Source organism: Dendrobates tinctorius, unplaced genomic scaffold, assembly GCF_039654945.1.
Source record: "Dendrobates tinctorius isolate UK_male_01 unplaced genomic scaffold, ASM3965494v1 ptg000133l, whole genome shotgun sequence".
Taxonomy (NCBI): Eukaryota; Metazoa; Chordata; class Amphibia; order Anura; family Dendrobatidae; genus Dendrobates; species Dendrobates tinctorius.
The window spans coordinates 39,287,963-39,314,674 of NW_027361801.1; positions in this window are offsets into that span (position 1 = coordinate 39,287,963).

The following is a 26,712-nucleotide window of genomic DNA, read 5'->3' on the forward strand; positions in this document are numbered from 1 at the left end:
TAACGGGGGGTTTGATTTACTATTTATGGCTGGTTTTTATGTTTGGCAGCTGTTACATGCTAAAAGACACTTTTTATTGTAAAAATAGTTTTTGCATCACCACATATTGAGAGCTATAATTTTTCCTTATTTTGACCCACTGAGTCATGTGAGGTCTTGTTTTTTGTGGGACGAGTTGACGTTTTTATTGGTACCATTTTCGGGCATGTGACTTTTTTTATCGCTTTTTATTCCGATTTTTGGGACGCAGAATGAACAAAAACCAGTGTTTCATGAATTTCTTTTGGGGGGGTGCGTTTACACCGTTCCACATGCGATAAAATTGATAAAGTCATTTTATTCTTCGGGTCAGTACGGTTACAGCGATACCTCATTTATGTCGGTTTTTTATGTTTTGTCGGTTTTATGCAATGAAAACTATTTTATATAAAAAATAATTATTTTTGCCTCGCTTTATTCTGTGAGCTATAACTTTTTTATTTTTTCGCTGATGATGCTGTATGGCAGTTCGTTTTTTGCAGGACAAGATGACGTTTTAAGCGGTACCATGGATATTTATATGCATCTTTTTGATCGCGCGTTATTGCATTTTTTGTTTGGCGGTATGATAATAAATCATTATTTTTTGCTTTGTTTTTTATTTTTATTTTTTAAGGGGTGCGCTGCTGTGGGGAGCTCAGGGAAGCACGGAGGGAGCCCCCTCCCTGCCGATGCTTCCTTTTAACCCCCGGTACACCGCGATCGTGTTTGATCGCGGTGTGCAAGGGGTTAACGTGTCGGGGGCAGTCCGTGACCACCCCTGACACATTGTGCCGGGTGTCAGCTGTGATAATCAGCTGACACCCGGCCGCGATCAGCGCCGCTCACCATGTGGACGCCGCTGATCGCTATGACGTACTATCCCGTCCCTGGGAATTAAGCCCAGGGCACATGGACGGGATAGTACGTCATATGGGATTAAGGGGTTAAGCATAATCAGAGATGCGGATTCTTTACTGTAAGAGCAGTGAGACTATGGAACTCTGCCATATGATGTTGTAATGAGTGATTCCCTACTAAAATTTAAGGAGGGACTGGATGCATTTCCTGAAAAGTATAATGTTACAGGGTATATACACTAGTTTCCTTGATATTGCGTTGATCCAGGGAGCTAGTCTGATTGCGGTATTTGGAGTCGAGAAGGAATTTTTGCCACATGGGTTTTTTTGCCTTCCTCTGGATCAACATGTTAGGGCAGGTTAGGATTAGAGTTGAGCGACTTTTGGTTTTTTAGGGTCGCGTTTCGTTTCGTGAAACCTGACTTTTCCAAAAGTCGGGTCGAGCAAGATCGTCCGATTATAGGGAAAAGTCGGGGGCGTCCCGAAACACGAAACCCAATGTAAGTCAATGGGGAATAAAAGTCGGCAGTGAGAGGAGGACAGGAAACACACCAACAGTGCCAATTTGAATGCCAAAAGAATCAATTCTTCTTACTTAAGCTTGTCAACCTTAATTAACTTCATAATACAAGTTACGCACTGAAAAATGGGGGTTATTTGGCTACAGACTGTGGGGGGGAGGGCTGGCTCCAGGTTTTCATGTGCCCTGGGCGAAAGAGCGCCCCTTTAACACATACCACAACTCATCATGCTCCGATACGGCAGAGAAATAGCGGTATAGTACAATGAAAAATACCTCACTTTTTACATCTCATGACGAGGCCCATCTATTTCTCCATACAGAATCATTGGTCCCATATAATGTTTGAAACAGTATATGATGAGCTCCACATAATGCTACAGTATATGTTGGTCCCCATGGATGAAGCTCTACTGTCTTATGGGCCCAAATAATGCTCCAAACATAATGGGCCCCATTTCTAATGCTCTAGTGTATAATGGGCCCTGTAAATGCTGCTCCAGTGTCTGATGTCCACCTTTGGAATGTTCCAGTGTATGGTGGGCCCCATCTATCATTCTCAGACGGTGTTAGGCCCAGTATGGATTGCACGTGATTGCACAAAGGTTAGAAAGGGTACCGTATCCCCAGATAACATGTATGGATAGCGTACACATTCAAAATATATGTCTCAGGAGGCAGGCTCAGACGGTGTTAGGCCCAGTATGGATTGCACGTGATTGCACAAAGGTTAGAAAGGGTACCGTATCCCCGGATAACATGTATGGATAGCGTACACATTCCAAATATATGTCTCAGGAGGCAGGCTCAGACGGTGTTAGGCCCAGTATGGATTGCACGTGATTGCACAAAGGTTAGAAAGGGTACCGTATCCCCAGATAACATGTATGGATAGCGTACACATTCAAAATATATGTCTCAGGAGGCAGGCTCAGACGGTGTTAGGCCCAGTATGGTTTGCACGTGATTGCACAAAGGTTAGAAAGGGTACCGTATCCCCAGATAACATGTATGGATAGCGTACACATTCAAAATATATGTCTCAGGAGGCAGGCTCAGACGGTGTTAGGCCCAGTATGGTTTGCACGTGATTGCACAAAGGTTAGAAAGGGTACCGTATCCCCAGATAACATGTATGGATAGCGTACACATTCAAAATATATGTCTCAGGAGGCAGGCTCAGACGGTGTTAGGCCCAGTATGGATTGCACGTGATTGCACAAAGGTTAGAAAGGGTACCGTATCCCCAGATAACATGTATGGATAGCGTACACATTCAAAATATATGTCTATACATCAGGAGGCAGGCTCAGACGGTGTTAGGCCCAGTATGGATTGCACGTGATTGCACAAAGGTTAGAAAGGGTACCGTATCCCCAGATAACATGTATGGATAGCGTACACATTCAAAATATATGTCTATACATCAGGAGGCAGGCTCAGACGGTGTTAGGCCCAGTATGGATTGCACGTGATTGCACAAAGGTTAGAAAGGGTACCGTTTCCCCGGATAACATATATGGATAACGTACACATTCAAAATATATGTCTCAGGAGGCAGGCTCAGACGGTGTTAGGCCCAGTATGGATTGCACGTGATTGCACAAAGGTTAGAAAGGGTACCGTTTCCCCGGATAACATGTATGGATAGCGTACACATTCAAAATATATGTCTCAGGAGGCAGGCTCAGACGGTGTTAGGCCCAGTATGGATTGCACGTGATTGCACAAAGGTTAGAAAGGGTACCGTATCCCCGGATAACATGTATGGATAGCGTACACATTCAAAATATATGTCTGTACATCAGGAGGCAGGCTCAGACGGTGTCAGGCACAGTATGGATTTGACGGCCCAGATTACACAGCGGAGGAGCAGGGAGAGGTAAAGATTGCAAATGCTGGGGCCCTGCCCAAGCAAGGGGGGCCCACTCGTGGGCGTCAGTACTGGCACTGGGCCCCTCATAGTACAGCGGTGTGTCTGACGGCGGGTGTGCACCACCACCGTCAGAGACACTTGATTGCACTATGAGGGACCCTGTGCCAGTGCCCGCGCAAAAGAGTCGGCCTACCCACCTGTCCAGGGCAACGGCACTCGCACGGTGTTGTGCGCTAGGTGGTGACCCCGGCCATGGGGGGGAGGCAGCATAGTTAGGGAGTTTTAGAAAGTGGCATATGTTGATGTTGGACATTCAGCTGATGCAAAAGGCGAAATAGGTGAAGTACCAGGAAGAGGTGGACCAAAGCAAGCCATTTTTCTGTCACCCTATGTGTCATCAGGGGAAGGTGGGACAAAATCCTTGGAAACCCATGCGTGGTTCATTTTAATGAAGGTTAGATTATCCACATTTTGGGTTGACAGACGGGTCCTTTTTTCTGTCAGGATTGATCCAGCTGCACTGAAGACTCTTTCCGATAGCACACTTGCAGCTGGGCAAGCGAGCTCCTGTAAGGCATATTGGGCCAATTCAGGCCAGGTGTCCAGTTTAGCGGCCCAATAGTCAAAGGAGAATGACCTGTGTGGGAGAACATCGATATGGGAGGAAAAGTAGTTTGTAACCATAGTTGACAACTGCTGTCTCCTGTCACTTTCCATCGATGCAGTATTACCAGTTGTGTGAGCGGTATTTGAAAAATCAGTCCACAACATTGTCATGAAACCCCTGTCTCCAACGCCACTTCTGCTGTGTGCACCACGAACACCTCTGCCAAGCTGCCCCCGGCCCGTACGGCTCGTGTGAGAACCATCACCGCTGCTGTGTGCTGGGAATGCCTCAAGCAACCGATTTACCAGAGTTGCTTGTTTATTAGCCAATATTAGGTCAAGGTTCTCCTGTTGCATGATGTTTTGTAATTTGCCTTTATAGCGTGGATCCAGGATGCTGGCCAACCAGTAGTCGTCATCGTTCATCATTTTGGCAATGCGGGGGTCCCTTTTTAGGATCCGCAAGGCATAATCTGACATGTGGGCCAATGTTCCCGGTGTCAATGATGCACTGCGAGTGCTGGGTGGAGGAGCACTTTCTGGCAAATCCACATCCCTCCAGTCACGCACAAACCCTGTACCAGACCTTGCCACGCCAACATTTTCACTTGCCCCACGAGATGCATCCTCCTCCCCTAAGTAATCATCCCCATCATCATCCTCCTCCTCCTCTTCTTCCTCCACCTCGTCCAGGAGAGGTCCCTGAGCAGACAATGGCTGAATGTCATCAAGGATTCCCTCATCCTCTTCCTTCTCATCAACATTGGCTGCAGACGCCTGCTCCTTAAGGTGCGTCAAAGTTTGCATGAGCAGATGCATAAGTGGGATGCTCATGCTTAGGATGGCGTCATCTGCGCTTACCAGCCGTGTGCATTCCTCAAAACACTGAAGGACTTTACAAAGGTCTTTCAGCTTCGACCACTGCACACCTGTCAACTCCATGTCTGCTCTCAAAGTGCCTGGCTGTGTATCCTCCCACAAATGCATTATGGCCTGCCTCTGCTCGCACAGCCGCTCCACCATGTGCAGGGTGGAGTTCCACCTTGTTGCAATGTCGATAATGAGGCGGTGGTTGGGAAGGTGGAGCAATCGCTGCAGCTTCTGCATACGAACGGAGTGTACAGGCGACCGGCGGATGTGCGCGCACAGTCTTCGCACCTTCTGGAGCAGGACTGTTAACTCCGGATAATTTTTGAGGAAGCACTGCACCACCAGGTTCAAGGTGTGAGCCAAGCAAGGTATGTGGCTGAGTTTTGAAAGGGCTATGGCTGCCACAAAATTACGGCCGTTATCACTAACTACCTTGCCTGCCTCAAGATGTACACTGCCCAGCCATGACTCAGTTTGTCGCTTCAAGTACTCGGCCAGCACCTCGGCGGTGTGTCTGTCGCCCAAACACATCATCTGCAACACAGCCTGCTGACGCTTTCCACTAGCTGCTCGATAGGGGGACACATCGTGTGCAACAGTGGCAGCTGCAGATGGAGTGCTCGTACGACTGCGCTCTGTGGACGAGCTTTCGCTTCTGGAGGAGGAGGAGGAGGAGGAGGGTCGAACGCCTACAGCCAACTGTTTCCTATACCGTGGGCTAGGCAGCACTGTCCCACCACCGCTGTCCCCTGTGGACCCTGCATCCACCACATTAACCCAGTGCGCAGTGATGGACACGTAACGGCCCTGGCCATGCCGACTGGACCATGCATCAGTTGTGAGGTGCACCTTTCCGCTCACTGACTGCTTGAGTGCATGGACAATGCGGTCTTTCACATGATGGTGGAGGGCTGGGATGGCTTTGCGAGAGAAGAAGTGGCGACTGGGTAGGTTATAGCATGGTACTGCATAGGCCATGAGTTCGCGGAAAGCTGTGCTTTCCACCAACCGAAAGGGCATCATCTCAAACGAGATTAGTTTGGCAATGTGGGCGTTCAAACCCAGTGTACGCGGATGAGAGACTGAGTACTTTCTTGACCTACTCATAGTGTCTGGGAGGGTGAGCTGGACTTGAGAGCTGCATATGGTGGAAGTAGCGGTGGACAGGGCGGACTGAGAGAGGGTTGATGATGGTGATGGAGTTGGTGTTCTTTCTGATGGCCTAGAATCAGTCTTTCGTTGATATAACAGTGGGATTCCCTGACTGCTGTGGTCTTGCAACGACACCTCAACATTTGCTGCTGTGCTAACCGGTGGGCTTACAGTGGGGGAAACAATGTAGCGTTGCTGACTACCTTCGTTGTGATCAGTTGCACATGTGGCACTTGAGGTTTGGTGTTGTGTCCACACTTGCAAGTGCATGCTGGTTAAATGTTTAAGCATGCAACTGGTATTCAAATTTTTCAGATTTTTCCCTCGGCTAAAGGTCTTTGCGCATTTTGTTCAAAAAAGTGCCACACTGCACTCTTCCTACTTTGGCAGACATTTTGCGGCCTAGCACGCTGTGATCTTTGGACCCTCTGGACAAGCTGTCCAGCAACTCTTTTGATGTTTGGAACCTGTCTTTGGAGTGCTCCGGGCCTGCCAGATAACAGCTGTTGCGATGTCGATGTCTGCTGTGGATGCTCCTCATCTGAGCTATTGGAAGCAGCACCCTCTTCCCCCAATGGATGCCAATCTGGGTCAACAACTGGGTCATCCATCACCTTCTCTTCTATGTCATGTGCACCTTCCTCTGTGTCACCGTGTATGGTGGTATAGTGTGCGGGAAGGGGCACCTGAGTCTCATCAGGGTCAGAATCTGGCTCTGTACACTGCGAGGACAATGTAGTGCTCTGAGTGAATGTACCAGCAGAATCATCCATCTGCGGCTGTGCATCAGTGCACTCCATGTCAGATTCATCTTGGCCTGGGTAATTCACCATTTCACTTGATAATCCAGGCATGGTATGTGAAAACAGCTCCATGGAGTAATCAGTAGTATGGCCTGCGTCATCCTTCAATCTTGGTTGGGGTGAAGGACACAAGGAAAGGTGTGGTTCATGAACATGAGCCTCCAATGACGACTCAGTGCTTTTACTTTTTACAACTGAAGAAGAGGAAGCGATAGAGCTGGAGGCTGAGTCGGCAATGTAAGACAAAACTTTTTCCTGATGCTCTGGCTTTAAAAGCGGTTTGCCAACTCCTAGAAAACTAAGCGTTCGAGGCCTTATGTAGCCAGACGATGACGCAGGGTCAGCACCTCCTGCATTCGGTCCTATTTTGCTCTTGCCACTACCATCAGATCCACCACCAACACCATCATTACCAGCTGCCAACCCCCGCCCAATTCCACGGCCTCTTCCACCAGCCTTCCTCATTTTTGGTAGAAATGTAGACAAAATCCAACAAACTATATAGTAATGTAAAACAAGGTACAAGGTGTCTATAGGACAGGGGAGATTTTGAATTTCTGCAGACACTTGTGGACACTGGACACTTTTGGATTGTGTGAGGCCCACTGATATATGAGCGCTATGTGACAGGCTCGATGGCACAGCTGTGACCAAAGTGACTAGAGGATAAGGGAGATTTTGAATCTCTGCACACACTTTTGGACACTGGATGGACACTTTTGGATTGTGTGAGGCCCACTGATATCTGAGCACTATGTGACAGGCTCGATGGCACAGCTGTGACCAAAGTGACTAGAGGATAAGGGAGATTTTGAATCTCTGCACACACTTTTGGACACTGGACACTTTTGGATTGTGTGAGGCCCAATGAATATCTGAGCGCTATGTGACAGGCTCGATGGCACAGCTGTGACAAAAGTGACTAGAGGATAAGGGAGATTTTGAATCTCTGCACACACTTTTGGACACTGGATGGACACTTTTGGATTGTGTGAGGCCCACTGATATCTGAGCGCTATGTGACAGGCTCGATGGCACAGCTGTGACCAAAGTGACTAGAGGATAAGGGAGATTTTGAATCTCTGCACACACTTTTGGACACTGGATGGACACTTTTGGATTGTGTGAGGCCCACTGATATCTGAGCGCTATGTGACAGGCTCGATGGCACAGCTGTGACCAAAGTGACTAGAGGATAAGGGAGATTTTGAATCTCTGCACACACTTTTGGACACTGGACACTTTTGGATTGTGTGAGGCCCAATGAATATCTGAGCGCTATGTGACAGGCTCGATGGCACAGCTGTGACAAAAGTGACTAGAGGATAAGGGAGATTTTGAATCTCTGCACACACTTTTGGACACTGGATGGACACTTTTGGATTGTGTGAGGCCCACTGATATCTGAGCGCTATGTGACAGGCTCGATGGCACAGCTGTGACCAAAGTGACTAGAGGATAAGGGAGATTTTGAATCTCTGCACACACTTTTGGACACTGGATGGACACTTTTGGATTGTGTGAGGCCCACTGATATCTGAGCGCTATGTGACAGGCTCGATGGCACAGCTGTGACCAAAGTGACTAGAGGATAAGGGGGATTTTGAATCTCTGCACACACTTTTGGACACTGGACACTTTTGGATTGTGTGAGGCCCAATGAATATCTGAGCGCTATGTGACAGGCTCGATGGCACAGCTGTGACAAAAGTGACTAGAGGATAAGGGAGATTTTGAATCTCTGCACACACTTTTGGACACTGGATGGACACTTTTGGATTGTGTGAGGCCCACTGATATCTGAGCGCTATGTGACAGGCTCGATGGCACAGCTGTGACCAAAGTGACTAGAGGATAAGGGAGATTTTGAATCTCTGCACACACTTTTGGACACTGGACACTTTTGGATTGTGTGAGGCCCAATGAATATCTGAGCTCTATGTGACAGGCTCGATGGCACAGCTGTGACAAAAGTGACTAGAGGATAAAGGAGATTTTGAATCTCTGCACACACTTTTGGACACTGGATGGACACTTTTGGATTGTGTGAGGCCCACTGATATCTGAGCGCTATGTGACAGGCTCGATGGCACAGCTGTGACAAAAGTGACTAGAGGATAAGGGAGATTTTGAATCTCTGCACACACTTTTGGACACTGGATGGACACTTTTGGATTGTGTGAGGCCCACTGATATCTGAGCGCTATGTGACAGGCTCGATGGCACAGCTGTGACCAAAGTGACTAGAGGATAAGGGAGATTTTGAATCTCTGCACACACTTTTGGACACTGGATGGACACTTTTGGATTGTGTGAGGCCCACTGATATCTGAGCGCTATGTGACAGGCTCGATGGCACAGCTGTGACCAAAGTGACTAGAGGATAAGGGAGATTTTGAATCTCTGCACACACTTTTGGACACTGGACACTTTTGGATTGTGTGAGGCCCAATGAATATCTGAGCGCTATGTGACAGGCTCGATGGCACAGCTGTGACAAAAGTGACTAGAGGATAAGGGAGATTTTGAATCTCTGCACACACTTTTGGACACTGGATGGACACTTTTGGATTGTGTGAGGCCCACTGATATCTGAGCGCTATGTGACAGGCTCGATGGCACAGCTGTGACCAAAGTGACTAGAGGATAAGGGAGATTTTGAATCTCTGCACACACTTTTGGACACTGGATGGACACTTTTGGATTGTGTGAGGCCCACTGATATCTGAGCGCTATGTGACAGGCTCGATGGCACAGCTGTGACCAAAGTGACTAGAGGATAAGGGGGATTTTGAATCTCTGCACACACTTTTGGACACTGGACACTTTTGGATTGTGTGAGGCCCAATGAATATCTGAGCGCTATGTGACAGGCTCGATGGCACAGCTGTGACAAAAGTGACTAGAGGATAAGGGAGATTTTGAATCTCTGCACACACTTTTGGACACTGGATGGACACTTTTGGATTGTGTGAGGCCCACTGATATCTGAGCGCTATGTGACAGGCTCGATGGCACAGCTGTGACCAAAGTGACTAGAGGATAAGGGAGATTTTGAATCTCTGCACACACTTTTGGACACTGGACACTTTTGGATTGTGTGAGGCCCAATGAATATCTGAGCTCTATGTGACAGGCTCGATGGCACAGCTGTGACAAAAGTGACTAGAGGATAAAGGAGATTTTGAATCTCTGCACACACTTTTGGACACTGGATGGACACTTTTGGATTGTGTGAGGCCCACTGATATCTGAGCGCTATGTGACAGGCTCGATGGCACAGCTGTGACCAAAGTGACTAGAGGATAAGGGAGATTTTGAATCTCTGCACACACTTTTGGACACTGGATGGACACTTTTGGATTGTGTGAGGCCCACTGATATCTGAGCGCTATGTGACAGGCTCGATGGCACAGCTGTGACCAAAGTGACTAGAGGATAAGGGAGATTTTGAATCTCTGCACACACTTTTGGACACTGGATGGACACTTTTGGATTGTGTGAGGCCCACTGATATCTGAGCGCTATGTGACAGGCTCGATGGCACAGCTGTGACCAAAGTGACTAGAGGATAAGGGGGATTTTGAATCTCTGCACACACTTTTGGACACTGGACACTTTTGGATTGTGTGAGGCCCAATGAATATCTGAGCGCTATGTGACAGGCTCGATGGCACAGCTGTGACAAAAGTGACTAGAGGATAAGGGAGATTTTGAATCTCTGCACACACTTTTGGACACTGGATGGACACTTTTGGATTGTGTGAGGCCCACTGATATCTGAGCGCTATGTGACAGGCTCGATGGCACAGCTGTGACCAAAGTGACTAGAGGATAAGGGAGATTTTGAATCTCTGCACACACTTTTGGACACTGGACACTTTTGGATTGTGTGAGGCCCAATGAATATCTGAGCTCTATGTGACAGGCTCGATGGCACAGCTGTGACAAAAGTGACTAGAGGATAAAGGAGATTTTGAATCTCTGCACACACTTTTGGACACTGGATGGACACTTTTGGATTGTGTGAGGCCCACTGATATCTGAGCGCTATGTGACAGGCTCGATGGCACAGCTGTGACCAAAGTGACTAGAGGATAAGGGAGATTTTGAATCTCTGCACACACTTTTGGACACTGGATGGACACTTTTGGATTGTGTGAGGCCCACTGATATCTGAGCGCTATGTGACAGGCTCGATGGCACAGCTGTGACCAAAGTGACTAGAGGATAAGGGAGATTTTGAATCTCTGCACACACTTTTGGACACTGGATGGACACTTTTGGATTGTGTGAGGCCCACTGATATCTGAGCGCTATGTGACAGGCTCGATGGCACGGCTGTGACCAAAGTGACTAGAGGATAAGGGAGATTTTGAATCTCTGCACACACTTTTGGACACTGGACACTTTTGGATTGTGTGAGGCCCAATGAATATCTGAGCGCTATGTGACAGGCTCGATGGCACAGCTGTGACAAAAGTGACTAGAGGATAAGGGAGATTGGATTGCTTTTAAAAAAGCAGTTTGCGGAGCAGTGGGTAAACAGCAATGCAGGAATGTCAGGAAGCCTTAGAAGGCAGTCCAACAACCAACACCACTGATACACCACTATATAGCCTTCCCTTGCACTGCACACACAGTGACTGGTGTGTTGTGCAGGCCAAATTGCTAGCAGCAGAAGCAGTTTTTTTGTCTTCTCAGCAGGACAAAAAAAAAAATTGGGATTGCTTTTAAAAAAGCAGTTTGCGGAGCAGTGGGTAAACAGCAATGCAGGAATGTCAGGAAGCCTTAGAAGGCAGCCCAACAACCAACACCACTGATACACCACTATATAGCCTCCCCTTGCACTGCACACACAGTGACTGGTGTGTTGTGCAGGCCAAATCGCTAGAAGCAGAAGCAGTTTTTTTGTCTTCTTCCCTGCCTAACGCTCTCCCTACAGAATCAGCAGCAACCTCTCCCTATACTAAGATCGGCAGAAGTAAGATGGCGGTCGGCGTGCACGCCCTTTTATACCCCCTGTGACGCCCACCAAAGCAAGCCAATCACTTGCATGCCCTTCTGAAAGATGGTGGTAACCCGTGCCTATGTCATCACGTTGCCCACAGTGTCCGTGGATCCTGATTGGCTGAAAAAGAGCGCAAAACAAACTTTTGAAACGCGACTTTGGCGCGTAAGTCGCCGACCTCGTGGCCGACCTCATCCTAGGGTCGGGTTTCGTTTCATGAAACCCGACTTTGCCAAAAGTCGGCGACTTTTGAATTTTTTCGACTCGTTTCGCTCAACTCTAGTTAGGATAGGATATGGGTTTAAATAGATGGACTTAAAGTCTTCCTTCAACCTTAATTACTATGTTACTATGTTATTGATTGTGCTGGTTGCGATATTTCTTATGTAGCTTGCACCATTAGAAAATTTAAAAAGTGAGAATCTCTGGCCATATTAATAACACAAATAAGAAAAAAGCAAAGCATCAGTAGCAGCTAAATATTTATTTAGAAACGCATAATGGAAGTTTAGAATATTTCACTTTCTTTGCTTTTGAACAACTAGAGGAGGTAATTGGACTAGGTTGGTCTTAGAGAAAAACATTATGGATTCTTTGTGATATGAGAGCGCCCTGTGGCATGAGTTATGCATAATGATTTGTTAAGTTTTTATTAGTATGTAGCTTGTAAATTATCCACAACAACATAAATTTGTATACATTGAACCTTTATACTGATGTCTATTGAATATATATATTTATTCAGGCTCTGTGTCGTTAAGAGAAATAAGAGAGGAGTGGTTTTGTAATGCCAGTTGCTATAAAAGTCTGCATTTAGTACGTTTACATCTATGACAAAAGAACTGTTAGTTTGAAACGCACTTTCGTGTTTCTCGGTATGCTATTTTTATTGCATATGAAATAAAGAGATTATTCATGGAGTTTAAAGAAGTGCTGGCTTCATTGTGGATTTTCTACTATACTCTTTAAAAAACACACCTGGTCCCCCCAAGGAAGCTACCGCGAAACGCGCGTAGGGGCGCGTGCCTACACATGGACACAAGCAAGGGTAAGAAATAGTATACCTCATCCATTCTTGTCCTGTCCCCTCCTCCCTGGGCAATGTAGCCATGATAATATGAGTTTTGTGTAGGCAGTATAGTGCTGACTACCACTAGGGAACAAGCTATGTATGAATGGTTTATGTATTATTGGCCTTCCATTTACTGGTTCTTATGATGCACAGGCAACGTGTACTTATTCATCTTTTAAGAGAAAACTATTGTGATATACATATAGTTTATGGAGGTCTTTACCCATGTCTTGTACCTATGGACTGGCACGGTTTCTATAACTGTTGCACTTTGATCTTCATTTGTCTATCACGTAATGTAACTATTTGTGGTCTGTTTATATGCATTTGTATTATTAAAATCAATGTTATACTGACATCTTTTCAGACCTTATTAATATGGATTGCATGCGCTGTTGTTTTTTTGTGTATATTGATTTGGAGGAGCTCCATAGGGTATTTACCCAACCCTAGGTAAAAGATTAGGATTTTATGGCAAATTATGTACTCTGTACTTGAGATCGTGTTTCTCTTTAAAAAACAGCATAAATAACTGCAAAAATTAAGCAGGTTTTACCATCATTACGTCAAGAAACTGCACCATGGCTGCAACGCATATACTGTTCTTTAGCTTGTTATGCTTTATTGGATGTAATACACTAGAAATATTCTAGAGAAAAGGGAATAAAGTGTACTTCAGACACAAAACTTGGAGGTGCACAGATTGCCTAAATGCTCATTTCATCGTCTTTTGATGTACATGGCAGAACTTTATGATAAAGAGCAGCAGTAACTTTTACAGCTATCAAATCCAAACAAGATTTGAGCAAATCATTCAATCATACACCTAGTTGTACTTATTTGTCTCACAAAAACTGAAATGTAGCTATAGCGGACACTCAATTTTTAACTAGCTAGCACTCCATTTTCTTTAAGTATTTTTTAAGTCTTTCTGTCACTAATTTCCCAAAATATACAATTTAATTCAGTACGCTTTACCTTACTTAGTTGTCTCTTTGTAACCGGAAATTCATAGTATTCTGCTCCTCAGTTCGGTCATTTGATCACCCAGAAAATGACATGGCTCTATGTTTTGTAGAGGGGAAGGCCGCCATATCAGATACCAGAATTTCCTGAATGATATTAAGTTCTCCCTTGAATGGGTGGTGAGGAAGAGGACAAAATCTCATATCAAAGATAATGATGATGACTGCACAGTCCCTGCAATACTGTCAGGTCAAGTTCACGCAAGCTTTTTTTTTTTTGTCTTTCTAAAAAAAATTGGTCTAATTTTCAAAACAGAAAAAACAGACGATTCCATCACAATTGTCATCTGTATGGCATCTGTGTTTACACATTCGCAGTAAATTCAAGACATGACGTACACATATGTCGTGTCTTTACCTTTGATGCAGGCTCTAATGCAGAGCCTGCATCTTTTCGAACACATAACAGCTGACTTGATCAGCTGTCATGTGCCCCTAACATCCGCAGTTGGAATCGCGATCCATATGTTAACATGTTAAATGCCACTGTCAATCTCTGACAGTGGCATTTAATTTCATGGCGTGTCACTAACTCCACCCATCGGCGCCTCTGTCACAAACACAGGTGGTGCGTTGGCATGACAATTAAATTGTGAAATTTCTCTATTTGTTTTCCAATTTTTCAGTAAATAATGTGGTAAAATCAATGGTGTTGTTAAACAGTACAACTTGTCACACAGAAAATAAGCCCTCATACGGCCATATTGACTGGAACAAAAATGATGGCTCTGTGAAGAAAGGTGAAAATGAAAAAAGCAAAAATGGAACAGGAATGAAGGGGTTAAAACTTGCAAGACCAAACAAATTTTTTCATATGTTAAAGAATTGCAATGTATCCATTAAAATTGAATGCTGTATGCTTGATCCAATTTTTTTTCTGCACCCACAGACTTAAATAGGCAAGTCTAATCAAACAAATGGAGGGCAATACTGCATGTAGAGATTGATTTCAAGCGCAAATCCACTCTGTGAAAAAAACAGTCATTTGAAGAGCCTAAATGAAGACCGTAAATAGGCTAGTGCTTGATATCAGTTTTTTTCACGAACCGAAAATAATATCATGTCAATTTAGTCCTATAGTTTGGAAGATCATCATTATTTATAGGGGTTGTCTGCGTTTACACATTGATGGCCAATCTCTTGGATAGGTCATGTTTATCTGATCAGTGGGAGTGCAACACCCAGCACTCGTGCTTATTAGCTGTTCTCAGTGATTCAAATCAATAGGGGGTGGATATGCAGTACCCGTCTGCGGCACTAAACCATTGACGAATCTGTGCTCTGAACAACTGATTGGCAGGGGTGCCAGGTGTCACACGACCATCGATCAGATATTAAATCATTGATGACCTGCCCTAATGATCTATATATATAATTGCCTTAAATTGTTCGTCATCCACTTCCGTCTGGATGTCCCCAAGTCCCACAATCCACCGCGCCGCACTGGAAGTACGCCGACCGCCATATTGGAATACCCAAGTGATGGGTATTCCAATATGGCACCTGCTGGTGGTACCAGGCCCTTCCACAGTACCACCAGCGGGACGCCGCTGCTGGACCCGCCACTGCCTGCCCACCCACCTCCGTCACAGCCAGCAGGAAAGACTGCGGCTTGCGGCCTGTGCTGGAGATGGGGTGCGAGTGCCCTCTGGTGGCGCCACACCCCATCTCCAGCACAGGCCGCAAGCCACGGTCTTTCTGGCCGGCTGGCCGCCGCTGGACTCGCCGCTGCTGGCCATGCCGCCAGACTCGTCGGTGTCTGCCCACCATGTACATACACTCACACACATGTGCATACACACACATGTACACACACACACGTACACACACACACGTACTCACATACACACTCACGTACTCACATACACACACACGTATTCACATACATACACACACACGTACTCACATACACACACGTACTCACAAACACACACACATACTCACATACACACACACATACTCACATACACACGCACACACACATACATACACACACACATATTCACATATACAAACACACGTACTCACAAATACACACACACGTACTCACATATACACACACACGTACTCACACATACACACACACGTACTCACATACACACACACGTACTCACATACATACACACGTACTCACATACACACACACACTCACATACACACTCACATACACACACACGTACTCACATATACACACACACGTACTCACATATACACACACGTACTCACACACACACACGTACTCACATACACACACACGTACTCGCATACATACACACGTACTCACATACACACACACATACTCACATACACACACGTACTCACATACACACACATGCTCACATACACACACACACACACACACATGCTCACATACACACACACGTACTCACATACACACACACGTACTCGAATACACACACATACTCTCATCTCCAGCACAGGCCGCAAACCACCCTCTTTCCTGCCGGCTGTGACTGCACGGAGGTGGGTGGGAAGGCAGCTGCGGGACACACACACACCCACGTACACACACACGTACGTACACACACATGTACTCACACATACACACACTTCCCTCCCGATGCGATAGCATCGGGCACACCTCTAGTATCAATATAAAAGTTCTGGGCAACCCCTTTCTCATAGAAAGCACATCCATATTGTTTACAGTCAAGCCAAGTTGTGACTAAAATGTTCTTTCTGAAATTCTATTGGAAATATGATACATCTCAAAATCAATATATTAAGTTTTCACAGGATTTTAGGATGCTTTTCAACAAAAGAAACTTGCTTATCTCCTTCCTTAAAGTGTAGAGCACCATATTACCTTATGCTTACATTACACATTCTCCACTGACTGTTGGAAAACCACAACCAAACAGAAAGCAGCAAGTGAAATTTTACTGCTCCACTTATAGGGGGTATATGGAGTAGTTTTTAAAAAAAATCAGTTCTAGGAACATTTTCCAAAATATGAATCTAGGCATAAACAAGCATAATCCTATTGCTTATTGCTCAAAGCCCCCAGTCCAGATGAGCAGTTGTTAAGTAGCACAGACAGATGACATTTGTGCAAGAATGAGATCCAAATGGCACGACAGAAGGTGTACAGGCAGCACGGCAACAGGAGTACCAAACGAGGACTACGGAATCTAGTGAAGCGGAGCTCAGTTTATGGCGACACAAGTAACAGAGTTGTAATCCACAAGTAAGCAGAGGAAAAACAGTAATGATGAGGAACCGGTGAAGTAGAGCAGACTTGTAGAATGTTAGTTATCCAGCCATGTATAAGAAACAGCCAAGATGAGTTTGTCAGAGAGTCCAGCGAAGAAGTTTGTAAAGCGATAGAGAAGCGTTGACTCATCAATATAGCAAAGTTGAGTCCAAAAGACAACTGATTAGTACTACAGCAGAGTTGCCTTGCCATATACCACAGCTGGGATAGTCATAGAGTTTGAGGTGAGCCTGCCCTTTGTCTAGCAATTATCCAGTGATATAGCAACGATGTGCTTGTTGAGTAGTATAAGGAGTCTAAAAACAATGAACCAGTCTACAGTAGTAGTGGGGACACCAACTAACTAAATTATCAATGACGTCGGCCTCTTGAGACGACAAATAAGACCTGAGAGTATGACCTCACAGGATCACATCTGGATAAAATGGCATCCAAACAAACAGAAGAGCAAAGGGAGTCGGCTAAGGCAGGTGGAGACATCGCCTGGCGCTAGGGCCAGGACAGTTAACACAATTGTTGCCAAAATGGCTTCTCTATAGGAAAAAAACATGAAAATTGAGCTTTTTCACAAACTAGGTTAAATAAAGCTACAAAAATGTCCATAGCTAAGGAATTGGACAATGACGCTTATCTCAACTGAATGGACCCTCCATAATGAGATACACAACAGTTTTATCCTCTGATTAATCCCATGTCATGACCAAGACAAAAAAAATAGTACCGTCGTGGGTGAAATCAGCTAGAACACTGGAGATTTATTTTATACAATATTAATCATTTTTATGTAAATTAACATAAATGAACAATTATGAGAAAGTAATAAAAGTAGCTCAAAATCTATATGGTGAAACATTTATATATTATTTTGGCTTTATCTGTATAAATATAATCAAGAAACATGAGAAGCTCGTAAAAATCCATTTCATTGTTTACAATGGTTCAATAGTAGGAAGAGTTGAAGCATGTATCACTGGGCCCGCCAGCGTGGAAGCAATTCACTTAATTGATATAGAGCCAGGAGCAAGAGCTAGATTTACTCCTGAACACTGATTAAACCACTCCAGAGAGGAAAATTGATCCATTTTTGTAGGTGTAGTTTCTCTAGCCTTTTCAATGAAAAATATCGGATGAAGAGTATCATTCACCTCTCAATGGTTTTTGGCACAGTGGCTGCTAATGGGGCTTCAACAATAGATTTTATTAATAAAGAGCATTCATAAGTATCTCTGCAAAACTGTAAGGAATGAAAAGATCAGCAATCGCCTGCTTGTGTGTCAAATGAGTGAACGCTGCGTAGAAGAAGATGAACACTCTTTTTCCCTTGAACGTGGCAGCTCTGATCCCTCTGTAAATGAATTGTGGCAATTTGTGGGGCAGTTATTGGCTTCTATTAGGCATTTTGTCATTGCAGACATCTGTAAAGTGAAGGTCTTCAATGTCCTTGCTCTTTGGATGCATGCCCAGTTGTGTAGTTTAGAAAAAATGTAGACGTAATCCTATAATATTGTTTGCTTGATGGAAGAGTCAAACCTTTTGCCCCTGGCAGAAGACACAGCTGTCTTTGGGAAGAAGATAATTAAACAGATTTGTTACTGCCTAAATCCTGACGCAGCAATGTAACGGGGTCTACCAAGCTGGGGTACCTCTTTCAGTACCACCCCGTGTTTTAGGAGGTCCGCTCTGCGTTGGCTGGAGTCTGAATGAATGACGCTGGCTGGAATTCCTTGGTTACATGGGCGCATATAAAAGATCACTGCTTCTCCATGTATTTCCAGTCTGACAACACTTTACTCACAGGACACAGAATATATCACACAGATACAGAGGGCTGGCCAATAGAAAAGCGGCAGGCCAGACATACATTACAAAAGTCGCAGGTGGCCGGAGCCTGCCGATGTTTACTGTGGGAATTACAAAGGTGGGGGGAGGGCGGACAAAAGGAGAATATCGTGTCCCCTCTGCCCAGGGGTGCAGCCTGTGAACTGATGCATTAGGGACATGCATCTCACATGGAACCTATTATACATACATATAACTGCACAACATATTCTGGGTGCTGAGTGGTTCTGTAACACGTAACACACATTATGTCTTACAGCTAAATTTCCAGCCATTTCGAAAAGTTTCATGGGATGTCTAGCAACTCTCAAATGATATCTGATTGAACTGCATGACGTTACTACAGATAGGTCATCACCATAATACCATTTCCATTGTAATGTAAAGTCTTAAAGAGAATGTGTCCCATGAAATATATAATATCGAGGGAGATTTTCTAATGCCGTTTAATAATCTTTAGACACTGTAAACTTGGACTAGAAAGTATAAAAATGTACTAAAGTGACTCATGATGTTGCATAGTGTCACATTTTTAGCTGTAGAGCGTTCCACTATTGCACACTCCCACTTCAAAGCAGAATGTCAATCAAAGTGCCCGGAATTATTAGAGCGGCGATTATCACATAGTAATCAGTGACTGTAACACCTCCCAGCACTGCCTCCATGACTGGAACTGGCTGCAAGGAGGATATCAGTTCATTTTCTCCCTGAAGCTGCTGCTCCAGTAAGGCAGGCATAATTTCAGTGCTATAAATCTGCAAATTAACCCTACATCTCCAGTATATCTGGACATGAGAGGTTCCCTTAAACTATCAAATAAATATGTACCTTGTAAAATATTATGAAGTAATCCTATTTGCTAGTGTAACGCCGCTTGATGTGCTTTTAAACTCCATTATCTCTAAGAATGTTGCAATTCATGACTATAGTTCAAGTACACAAGTGTTTTTTCAGACCCTGAGGGCTGTTAAATCCATCTCCCGCTAGTGATTTATTTTAAAAGACTTTGTTTTTCCACTTTCAATTTCTAAGCTTACAAGTTTGATTTTTTTTCCTTGATAAATATACTGGTAATAGTAGCTAAATAATTTGAATGAATGAATAAACTGTTTGAGTTCAGTGCACAAAGAAAATAACTTAACTTTTAGTCATGTCAGATAAAAAACAAGAAGTAGTGGGTTCTATATTTGGTGGATATGCCACACATAATCCATCTTACATATAAATCATGTTTTAGCTGGTTATTGTAGTCATTACTAAAGGACGTCTGTGAGCAGTTTTGACTCTGCAATGCTGCAGACAGCAATAGAAAGGGGATCTGTACAGATGTTTAAAGGAAGTGTCACCCCCCACACAACTGAAATTAAATGCTTACTTATAATGGAATCTAGCCTGTATAAAGATCGTACCTTTATTGTATAGATCTGTTCTTTCATGCAAAAACCACTCTGTATTTCCATATGCTAATTACGGTGCTCGGTGCACCCTTGTCATGGCTGAGCAGCTTCAGTGAGTGCACCATTCCGCCTCGTGCATTTGATTGTAAAGAGCCAGCACTGTTTCTAAAGCTGCTCTGGAGATTGACAGCGCTCTCAGGAGAAAGCTGGACCCTTCACCCTCTCACTGTTGGAGTTTTCAAAGCATAGCGTGCACACAGCTTACTCTTTTTCTCTGTGTCCGCACGATACAGTAGTGGACTAAAGGTTCTGTCACACTTAGCGATGCACCAGCGATCCCGACCAGCGATATGACGCGGTCAGGATCGCTGGTGCATCGCTAAGTGGTCTCTAGTGAGCTGCCACACAGGCAGATCTCACCAGCGACATCGCAGGGGTCGGGGGTCGCTACTTACCTGTCACACTAGGCGATCCTGCGTCCTCCCGCCCGTGTCCACGTGTCGCTCGTCTTCACAGCAGGAAGCCCAGCAGGAAGCTGACGACGAGAAACGGTCCAGGACGTTCTTGCGCGATCAGCGATAACCAGCGGGGGAGCGGGTCGTAGGTAAGTATCAGACATAGCGATATCGCTAGCGATATGGCTATAACATCACAAAACCAGCGACGTTATAGCGATATTGCTAGCGATATCGCTTAGTGTGACAGGCCCTTTACTGCAGCAGACAGGAGAGTGCTATCTACACCCATGCTCCAATATAAGGACTCCAACAGCTAGTCAAGCAAGCACCGGCTTTTCCATGAGAGCTCTGAGCAAGTAAGCCCTGTAAATTGAGAACGAGGTGCTCAACCATGCCAAGGGTGTACCTAGCACAATAATTTACATAGGAGAATAAAGAGTTTGTTTGCACAACAAATGGAGATTCATATAACAGAGGGATGATTTTTATTTGGGCTAAATCCCCTATATGACTATGTCTTAGCTTAAATGTAGTTTTGGGGTGACAGACTGCTTTTAAACACAAACTAAATGGACTAAAGTATTGGGACAGCTACACATTACCCCTACAGAACAGGAGCCTTTCTGCCATCCCTAAATCCATAGGCATTAATACACAGTTGGTCCCCCCATTTGCAGCTAAAACAGCTTCTACACTTCTGAGAAGGCTTTCAACAACATCTTGGAATGTGTGGGAATTTTCACCCATTCATCTAGAAGTCAACTGTGTGATCAGACACTGCTTTTGAATGCGAAGACCAGGCTCACAACCTGCGTTCTAGTCCATTCCAAAGGTGCTGGATGAGACTGAGGTCAAGACGCTTTGTGGGCAAGTCATATTCTTCCATATCAAACTCAACCAACCATGCCTTTATAGAACTCTCTTTGTACATTGGCACATGATCATTCTGGAAAAGAAAAGGACCCTCTCCAAATGATTCCCACAGAGTTGGATAGCACACAGTTGTCCAAAATGTCTTTGCATGCTGAAATATTAGGATTTTTCTTCACTGGAATCAATGGGGCTGTGGGCAAGCAACCCTTGAAAAACAACCTTAGAGCAAGCTCTCTCCTCCACTAAACTATACAGTTGGCTCAATGCATTCAGGCAGATAATATTCATATGTCGTTTGCCAAATTCAGACTATCCCATGAGACTGCAAAATATAGAAGTGTGATTCCTTGCTCCACAAACCACAATTCCACTGCTCCAAAGCCGTCATGCCTCACGCCACTCTATTCAATGCTTGGCATTGTGTTTAGTGATGTGAGGGTATGTGCACACGCTGCAGATTCTGCTGCGGATCCGCAGCGGTTTTGGCTCTGCGGGTCCACAGCAGATTCTGCTGCTTTGTACAGTACCTTCATTTCCTATGGAAAAAAAAAACACTGTGCACATGCTGCGGATTTGCTTCGGGTTACAACTCGCAGCATGTCAGTTCTTTGTGCGGTTTCCGCTGCAGTTTCACACCTTATCATTATGAGGTGTGAAACCGCAGGCAAAACTGCAGATAGATTTACCTGCAGATTTATCAACAAAATCCGCACATCCTAAAAACTTTGTGGGCACATAGCCTAAGGCTTGCATGCAGTCGCTCAGCCATGGAAATCCATGTCATGAAGCGCCTGATGTAGCTTTAATTCTAAAGGAAGTTCAGAGCTCTAAAGTTATTAAGTTAGCTGACCGATAACTTTTTTTTTTGCCGTATGTGCTTTTGCATGCAATGACTCTGCTCTGTAACTTTAAGTAGACTTCCAGACTGTGACTGATTTTCTGTGGATTTTTAATGCTTCCAATTGTTAATATCACTCACAGATGATGCTGGAATATTTAAAAGGAATCTATCACCATGTAAGCAGCATCATGTAGGAGCAAAGACCCTGATTTCAGTGACGTGTCACTTATTTCACTGCTTGATGTCATTTTGTCACAGTTTTCTCTACTGCACATCTACTAGTTCTCAAAATGCTGAGCCCTGTATATCCATGCACACATCCTGAGCCTGATCGACTTCTTACTGTGTACACTAGGTATATGTAGAAAGCTGCCAATCAGTGGTGAGAACCGGGTTATACAGACCTCAGGAATCTGGATGACTACATGGTGGAATGTATCAAAACTCTAACAAGCAGCCCAGTAAGTGACATATCACTGGAATCAGGGTCTCTCTGGATTATGATGCTTTCAAATTAGGTGGTAAAAAAAATAGTGACAATTTCCCTTTAAAAGTGAAAATTTTCATTAAAACGGACTTGTTTTAATGGTGGCAAAATATTACAAAACCATGCTCAAATTCATTGACTTCCTCTTCTTTCACAAATATTAGTAAAATTTGACTGCATGGCTAGGGGCTTAAATTAAAAACCAGAAATAAATAGGTACAGTGGGGCAAAAAAGTATTTAGTCAGTCAGCAATAGTCCAAGTTCCACCACTTAAAAAGATGAGAGGCGTCTGTAATTTACATCATAGATAGACCTCAACTATGGGAGACAAACTGAGAAAAAAAAATCCAGAAAATCACATTGTCTGTTTTTTTTTCATTTTATTTGCATATTATGGTGGAAAATAAGTATTTGGTCAGAAACAAAATTTCATCTCAATACTTTGTGATATATCCTTTGTTGGCAATGACAGAGGTCAAACGTTTTCTGTAAGTCTTCACGAGGTTGCCACACACTGTTGTTGGTATGTTGGCCTATTCCTCCATGCAGATCTCCTCTAGAGCAGTGATGTTTTTGGCTTTTCGCTTGGCAACACGGACTTTCAACTCCCTCCAAAGGTTTTCTATAGGGTTGAGATCTGGAGACTGGCTAGGCCACTCCAGGACCTTGAAATGCTTCTTACGAAGCCACTCCTTCGTTGCCCTGGCGGTGTGCTTTGGATCATTGTCATGTTGAAAGACCCAGCCACGTTTCATATTCAATGCCCTTGCTGATGGAAGGAGGTTTGCACTCAAAATCTCACGATACATGGCCCCATTCATTCTTTCATGTACCCGGATCAGTCGTCCTGGCCCCTTTGCAGAGAAATAGCCCCAAAGCATGATGTTTCCACCACCATGCTTTACAGTAGGTATGGTGTTTGATGGATGCAACTCAGTATTCTTTTTCCTCCAAACATGACAAGTTGTGTTTCTACCAAACAGTTCCAGTTTGGTTTCATCAGACTATAGGACATTCTCCCAAAACTCCTCTGGATCATCCAAATGCTCTCTAGCAAACTTCAGACGGGCCCGGACATGTACAGACTTAAGCAGTGGGACACGTCTTGCACTGCAGGATCTGAGTCCATGGTGGCGTAGTGTGTTACTTATGGTAGGCCTTGTTACATTGGTCCCAGCTCTCTGCAGTTCATTCACTAGGTCCCCCCGCGTGGTTCTGGGATTTTTGCTCACCGTTCTTGTGATCATTCTGACCCCACGGGGTGGGATTTTGTGTGGAGCACCAGATCGAGGGAGATTATCAGTGGTCTTGTATGTCTTCCATTTTCTAATTATTGCTCCCACAGTTGATTTCTTCACTCCAAGCTGGTTGGCTATTGCAGATTAAGTCTTCCCAGCCTGGTGCAGGGCTACAATTTTGTTTCTGGTGTCCTTTGACAGCTCTTTGGTCTTCACCATAGTGGAGTTTGGAGTCAGACTGTTTGAGGGTGTGCACAGGTGTCTTTTTATACTGATAACAAGTTTAAACAGGTGCCATTACTACAGGTAATGAGTGGAGGAAAGAGGAGACTCTTAAAGAAGAAGTTACAGGTCTGTGAGAGCCAGAAATCTTGATTGCTTGTTTCTGACCAAATACTTATTTTCCACCATAATATGCAAATAAAATGAAAAAAAAACAGACAATGTGATTTTCTGGATTTTTTTTTCTCAGTTTGTCTCCCATAGTTGAGGTCTACCTATGATGTAAATTACAGACGCCTCTCATCTTTTTAAGTGGTGGAACTTGCACTATTGCTGACTGACTAAATACTTTTTTGCCCCACTGTATATCCCCATATTTTTGTCCATACAATGTGTATATGTATATTTCTACCGTATATACACTGAGTTTTTCAGCACATTTTTTATGCTTACTGGAGCAGCGGGTCACAGGAGGCAGGAGCCAGCTGGTGTCGCTAACACTTCTGCCTGCTGCTAAACAGAAATTAATATTCACTGCTCGCAACGCCCATAATTTCTCTTTATTAGCGGACACGCTGATAGCCACAGCAGCCAGCTTCCTGCAGCTGCTGGGTACTTGAGTGTGCCTGCTACTCAAGGGAATGAATATTCACTGCTCTCCATTCTAATGGGCATGGAGAGCAGTGAATATTAATTTTTTTTAATAGCAGGCACAGTAACTTCAGCCGCTGGCTTCCTGCAGTGTCTGAGTGATCACATGTGCCTGCTGTCACGGTCCTGTCAGCACCGGCGTGCAGTCACCATGAAACAAGGACTCACCCACACTGCAGAGGGGCCCGGGGTCAGACACGGCCAGATAGTTCAAGCAAACAGGACCTGGAGAAGCTAAAGTCAGTGAGCAGTGAAGGACCTATGGTCATGTGACCGCAAGGGGGCGGGGTTTAGTGTCCTGCTGTCAGAGATAGGCAAAATACTATATTGGAATACTCAAAGTCAGACAAACCGGGACATACACAGAGATAACAATAAAGTACCAGGGATGAGACAGAACGGATAGTCGGGGACAGGCAGTGGTCAAAGCCTAACAGACATAGAAGGTACCAAGCAGTATCCAGAGAACATACCGAGTCGTACACAGAGTATCAGATAAACCAGAACACAGCACAAACACACTCAGGGGTCACCACACAATGCCAAGGGCAAAAGTATAACTGACGGGGATGGGAGCATCCTGAGGCTAAAAGCTTTCCCAGAACCAGGGAGAGGCCACAATCATACACCCCAAGTGTGCAGGTAAGCCTGCACTGGGATCACAACCTTTAACCCCAGACATGCCAGTCATCAGCACTGGTTCCAGACATTAACCCCACATGTGTGAGTCAAACCCACACTGAGATCATGAAACCCGATACTTAAGGGAATGAATAGTAACTGCTCTCCACTTCCATGGGCATGGAGAGCAGTGAATATTCATTTCCTTTAGCAGTGGACACGTGATCGCCCGGCCGCTGCAGCAAGACAGCGGATGAAGTTACTGTGCCTGCTATTAAAGATCAATGAATATTCACTACTCCACACGCCCATAATCCCGGCATGGAGAGCAGTCAGTATTTCAGCAGCTGTCCTCTGCTTATAAGCAGCGCAAAAAGTCACTGCCATGTGCTGCTTAGAAGCTGAAATCAGCTGCTGGCATCAGAACAGGATGCTGCAAAGGAGCGCAGACAAGGTAAGTAGAATGGTTTATGTTTATTTAATGTTTTTCTGATGTGTGGTCATGCATACCAGGATGTGGATGAGGGGGCCATGTATACCAGGATGGGGAAGAGGGGGCCATGTATACCAGGATGGGGATGAGGGGGCCATGCATACCAGGATGGGGACGAGGGGGCCATGCATACCAGGATGGGGAAGTGGGGGCCATTCATACCAGGATGAGGATGAGGAGGCCATTCATACAAGGATGAGGATGAGGAGGCCATTCATACCAGGAAGGGGATGAGGGGGCCATGCATACCAAGATGGGGATGAGGGGGCCATGCTTACCAGGATGGGGAAGAGGGGGCCATGCATACCAGGATGGGGAAGAGGGGGTCATGCATACCAGGATGGGGAAGAGGGGGTCATGCATACCAGGATGGGGAAGAGGGGGCCATTCATATCAGGATGGGGATGAGGAGGCCATTCATACTAGGATGGAGATGAGGGAGCCATGCATGCCAGGATGGGGATGAGAGGGCTATGCATACCAGTATAGAAATGAGTAGGTCATGCATATCAGGATGGGGATGAGTGAGCCACGCATACCAGG